Raw genomic sequence first — 6,000 nt, 5'->3', positions numbered from 1 at the left:
CTGAGCCCGCAAGGGGCTTGCTGCACTCGCCCCTCCCCGCCGGGATCCCGGCGTCGGTAAGCTGACGGTCAGCCATACTACACCCATCTTTTATTGCTCACCAGTAGGTCAGAGCACTCCTTGTTGCGAGGGCAGAGATTGTTTCCTTATTTAGAGTAACTCCTCTGACTGGAGTTTATTTAACAGTCCACCCTCCTTTTCGGTATCCGGTCTTTAGGTCGACCACACTTAGGTCAACAATATCTAGGATGACCACTTTTGATCGACAGTAACTAGGTCGACAGGTCAAAAGGTTGGCATGAGTTTTTTTCATTTTCTTTCTTTTTTTACTTTTTCATACTTAACGATCCACATGGATTATGATTGGGGACGCCAGGCACCTTGCCCAAAGCATGACGAGCGAACACGGTGCATTAATTTGGGTTCCCGGTCACTGTACGGAGAAAACGACACCACAAAAACCTCATGTCGGCCTCTTGACCAGTCGACCTAGAAGCCTGTCGACCTAGAATCCCTGTGGACCTAGTTATTGTCGACCAATAATGGTCGACCTAGACACTGTCGACCTAAGTGTGGTCGACCTCCACACCACACCCCTTATTTTCACTGGCAGAGCTTTTCACGGTCTCACGACAGGACTACACAGGCCGCCGCCAGTAGCACGCTGCTGCCCACCTGAGCTCCCGGCCAGACCAGTAAGTGAGTGTGGTCACGGTGTCAGGTCACGGTGTCATTATCACGAGTATCAAATCTGCAAGTAAACCATATCAAACACGCATGCACAGAGAGCGGACAGTTGCCATGGGAACCAGGCAGCTAACGCCAGGGATCTATCCGGCGGTGCTTCCGGTGCGATGATGACGTACTTCCTCAGCAGCGCAGGGCGGGCAGTGGGGAATTTGAATTGATGAGCGGGCGGGAAGTGGATGTTGGGACGGATCGCGGCGTACAATAAAACGGTGAGTGAGTGAGAGGGTGCAGGGGGACTGGCGGAGGCGTATACTGGTGGTGTGCGGCGGGGATGGTTATCGGTGTGCGCCAACCTGTTCTTAGGTATAACGTAAGCATACCTTCCAACATGACCCCCTCCAGGAGGCACAGAATGCTTTGCTCCTGGACTTACCTCTTAATGTATGATTACCATCACCTGTGCTGTAACAACAGCTGCTGGCAATCATATATTAAGGGAAAAGTGCAGAAGCAGAGCATTGTGTCCCTCCTGGAGAGGGTCATATTGGGAGGTATGCGTATGGTTCCATAGCATAACCCACACTTTGTGAACTTGTGGCACTATATAACCCAGCATGCTCTGTGTCACAGTTTTAGCATGCCCTAACAACAAAATTGTGGCATTGCAGCTGCAGTGCTACAAGTTGCCCACCCCTGGTATAACCTGAAGCTCTCTTTATGTGACTGTCACTTCTCACAGTGTCTTACCAATCAGAAGCTCTCCAGCCCAATAAGCTACAATTGGCAGATACTGGACCTTGTGGTCTACAACAGCTGGAGAGCCACAGGTTGGTCCTAGTGATGGGAGTGTTCAGTTGAAGATGATGTGCACAAAACTCCATTACAATGCTGGCCTTTGTGGCCACCAATCTCATCTGTTTTATCTAGCACCAATAGCGGGGTCACAGTTTATTGTGATGGCACTGACCTGCAGGCAATGCTTTGCCTTGTAACCCATAGAAGTGCACTGGAAAACTTGCGATGACAAGACTATGGTAATTGTCTGATGTGTGCATTGAATGAAGTTCTCTGTCCCATAGGGGTATGCATGACAAATGGCGATGTTAGGGTACTGGATTCCAGTGCGATGTGCGCCATTGAGCATCACAGCCACACATCACTGAGAGTTGGTTGCAGTCAAGTTCTATTCGCTGTGTGTAGCCGTAATGCACCTCTTACGATTATTATGTATTGGTCAGTCTGAATGTGTGGTGATGTGAAACATATGTAGAGATGCCATATCTAAGCGGTGTCCGAAAGATTATAATAATCTACCTTTGTATAAGATAATTACAGCCACATGGATTGCTTTTAAACGAGATAAAGAAAAATACTGCGGGGATACTGAATAATAACTGCTGCTATAAGCAGGGGATTTAGTGAATTTCCCCTTAAATAGAAATCCTAAAACAAAGTAAAAATGAAGTGATGTTTATCAAAGAAAAACGTATTTATTTTATCACATACATATAAAAACACACAGCCGGTGTAGACAATACTACAATATTTTGCTTAAGTAAGTCTGATTATTAAAAATAATAATAATTGCTAAGTAAAACCAATATTATAAGCTGTCCATATATCAGTAATAAATAAAGTTGCGCTGCTGTCTCTTGTTGACACATTATAATCAACAATATATAGACTATTTAAGAATTATTCCTATATTTTAAAAGTAGAATATGAAAACATTCCTTATGCACACCTTATCCCAGCACTGATTAATAATAGAACTAGAAGAGAAACAATTGCTACAACTTATTTTCATGGTGCATATGAAATTTTATTATTAAACATTACTGGGATAATATGTGCATATGGGATGTTTTCATATTAGTGTTCACGCTATGCTGTTATAGCACGGTGCTGCACCCTGCCCTTTTAGTGGCACCCTGCTAAAACAGACTCCCCGTCTCTCTTGCTGCCACCAAGAGAACAGATGCTATGTGCACGGCATCCATTCACATTAAAGGGAGAGATTGGGTGAAGCCCAGGATCTCTGTAAGTGCTGGCCCTGGGCACACCTCCATTAGTGGCGCTGACATCTGGTGCACGCCCCCATTGGTAAAATTGTTGAGGCTGCTCCCAATAGTGATGCTGATGGGGCTATGCCCTGTTTTTGAACACGTGACCATACTGCCCTGGCACCTCTGTGCCCTGTCCGCATCCTAGAGGGAGCAGTTTATATATTAATTGATGAACAATGATGAAGGTGCTGTGATGGCACCGAAACGGCGGTCGACCTGAATATGACACACTGGAGACATCTAACTATATCAGTGGCCACCCTATGCAGCATTTGCACTTTTTTTGTTTTGCTCCCATTATGCTTCATCATGTTTCTGTTTTTTTGCATCTGTTTTTAAATGGAATTTCTTTGTATTAAAACCTTTTTTTGCATTGATTGGAGGTTCTGGAATATATAGATAGATAGAGCTGTGAGGTAGGTAATAGCCTCTTATTTTGCCACCGTGCCTTTATTCCTATTATCAGGTGCGGGGTTTATGCTTGTATACTGTCCATATATCTGCCGAGCAATTCTGCTAAAATTGTGTTGGTAAGCTTTCATGCGTAATTTAAAATCGCTGGTTAGGAAATAAAATGTTCCAGATGTAATATGGATAACTGCTTTCCTTACAGCAGCTCGAAAGCAATCCATCAAAATGGTACAAATACTTAGCAACTGTTTGTCTCATCACTGATACATTGTATAAATAGAAGTGTAGTTGCAACAGTTTCAGTGTTAATACTGTTAGTAACAGTTGGCCTTCCCAGCAGCATTCAGTGTTTAATACTTCTAGATATATATACCTGCCAACATGACCCATTCCAGGAGGGACAAAATGCTCTGTTGCTGGACTTCCCTCTTAATTTATGATTGCCCTCACCAGCTATTAGACTCGTATCAGTCATACTGTCCTTGTATCAGTTGTAAGATGGCGGAGCTGGGGGAAACATGGTCAAATATTGAGATCCGTAGAGTGATCAGATTTCTGCGTCTAAAGGGCACATGCAGTTTTTCAGCCATATAACTTACCTAAATGCATCTGACCTCCTGAATCAGACCTTCAATAGTGCACCAAACCAACACCTGTTTCCATGACATCACCTTATCACTGTACGGGTGGTCTTCAGTATGCCGAATGTCGGGATCCCGGCGCACAGTATACCGGCGCCGGAATCCCGACACCCGGCATACCGACAGCTATTCTCCCTCGTGGGGGTCCACGACCCCCCTGGAGGGAGAATAAAATAGTGTGGTGCGCGTAGCGAGCCCGTAAGGGGCTCCTTTGCGCTCGCCACGCTGTCTGTATGCCGGCGGTCGGGCTACCGGCGCCGGTATGCTGGTCGCCGGGAGCCCGAGCGCCGGCATACTGTACTACACCCCACTGTACACCTAGACAAGATGTCAATGAATTTCAGCTGCTAATGATGCCATTAGGTGCATTGTGCCATGGGGAGATATCAACTGCCACATGCACACAATCTTTGCAAGCACAGGTCACAGTAACCAACAGAGGGAGAATAGAAATTGCCACAAGTGAGCTTACACTCTCACTCTCTCCCTCTCTCCAGCACATGACCTCTTAATACATCCAGCTGCTGTCTAGACCTGCATCACCCCAATAATGGCCCAGAAAATTCACATACTTTACCCATTTATTAATACATTTACCCCTGAATATCATACACTGTATGGACAAAAGTATTTGCCCACTTCTGTTAATTATTGAATTCAGGTGTTTCAATCAGACCCGTTGCCACAGGTGTGTAAACTCAAGCATCTAGCAATGCAGTCTCCATTTGTGAACTCAGTGACTTCAAGCGTGGTACTGTGATAGGATGCCACCTTTGTAATAAGACTGTTTGTGAAATTCCAACCCTGCTGGGTATTCCACAGTCAACTGTAAGTGATATTATTAGAAAGTGGAAACGTTTAGTAACAACAGCCACAAAGCGGTAGACCACATAAAATCAGAGCGGGGTCAATGACTGCTAAGGGGCATGGTGTGTAAAAGTGGCTAACGCTCTGCTGATTCCATAGCTGAAGAGTTCAGAACTTGGCATTAATGTAAGCACAAAAACTGTGGTGGGAACTTAATGGAATGGGTTTTCACAGCCGAGCAGCTGCATGCAAGCCTCACATCACCAAGTCCAATGCCAAGCATCAGATGGAGTGGTATAAAGCACACCGACACTCGACTGTGGAGCAGTGGAAACGTGGTCTGTGGAGTGATGAATCACGCTTCTCTGTTTGGCAGACAAATGGGTCAGTCTGGGTTTGGCGGATGCTGGAGAACGTTACCTGCCTGACTGTGTTATTCCAACTGTGAAGTTTGGTGGAGAAGCAATGAAGGTATGGGGCTGTTTATAAGGGTTTGGGCTATGCCCCTTATATCCAGTGAAGGGCAATCCTTAATGCTTCAGCATATCAAGACATTTTGGTCAATGCTATGCTTCCAACTTTGTGGCAACAGTTTGAGGAAGGCCCTTTTCTATTCCAACATGACTGCCCCAGTGCAAGGACTATAAAGAATGGTTTGGTGTGGAAGTACTTGACTGGCCCGCACTGAGCCCTAACCTCAACCTCCTTGAGCACCTTTGCAAGAACTAGAACGGAGATTGGGAGCCAGGCCTACTTGTCCAACATCAGTGCCTGACCTCATAAATGCTCTACAGAATGAATGGGGACAAATTCCCACAGAAACACTCCAAAGTGTTGCGGAAAGCCTTCCAAGAAGAGTTGAAGCTCTTATAGCTGCAAAAGGGGGACTAGCTTTATATTAAGGTATATGTATGTATTTTATTGTATATACACTGTCATTACAGTCTGTGTTGGTGTAATGGTCAGGCGTCCGAATACTTTTGTCCATATAGCGTACGAGTGAATCCCTGTGTCGCCTAAAAAGTCTGCAGTACATGACCTGGGATGCCTAGCAACCACAAGCAAACTGGTTATTTCACTAGATCTCAAGAACAAATGAAAAAGAAACTACATCATAATAAAATACTGATGACCTTATCTGTAGTGTTGGTGATACAGAAACATAACTGAGGAAAGAAAACTGAAACCTGGCATGCCTTCAATATTAAGCTAGAGTTCTTTTTCAGATAAATTATATGCCATGTACCATCCATTATCCAATATTCAACTTTTATTACAGAAGTAGAATTCCAGTGCAGAGTTGCATACTTGGACCATTATAAATGAACTACTAAGGGTCCCATTTAAGAACGCGTCTTTGTATGCAGTATTGCAATGATACTAAT

At 44.7% G+C, this 6,000-nt stretch overlaps 1 protein-coding gene across 4 annotated transcripts in view; it reads left to right on the top strand.

Annotated features, from left to right (window-relative positions):
• Window positions 1–801: 801 nt before the first annotated feature.
• NCAPG2 (non-SMC condensin II complex subunit G2) overlaps window positions 802–6,000 on the top strand; it is a 205,291-nt gene continuing 200,092 nt past the window's right edge. The window contains exon 1 of one of the 4 annotated variants that reach the window (XM_063921910.1): window positions 802–959. The gene's annotated coding sequence lies outside the window, so the exon portion shown is untranslated. Of the gene's footprint in view, window positions 960–1,219; window positions 1,242–1,288; window positions 1,518–1,552; window positions 1,725–6,000 lie in introns of those variants that run through there. The other 3 variants (XM_063921913.1, XM_063921912.1, XM_063921911.1) reach the window with 3 other exon arrangements.

The sequence above is a fragment of the Pseudophryne corroboree genome, chromosome 5, assembly GCF_028390025.1.
Source record: "Pseudophryne corroboree isolate aPseCor3 chromosome 5, aPseCor3.hap2, whole genome shotgun sequence".
Classification (NCBI taxonomy): Eukaryota; Metazoa; Chordata; class Amphibia; order Anura; family Myobatrachidae; genus Pseudophryne; species Pseudophryne corroboree.
This window is presented reverse-complemented; position numbering and strand designations above follow the sequence as displayed.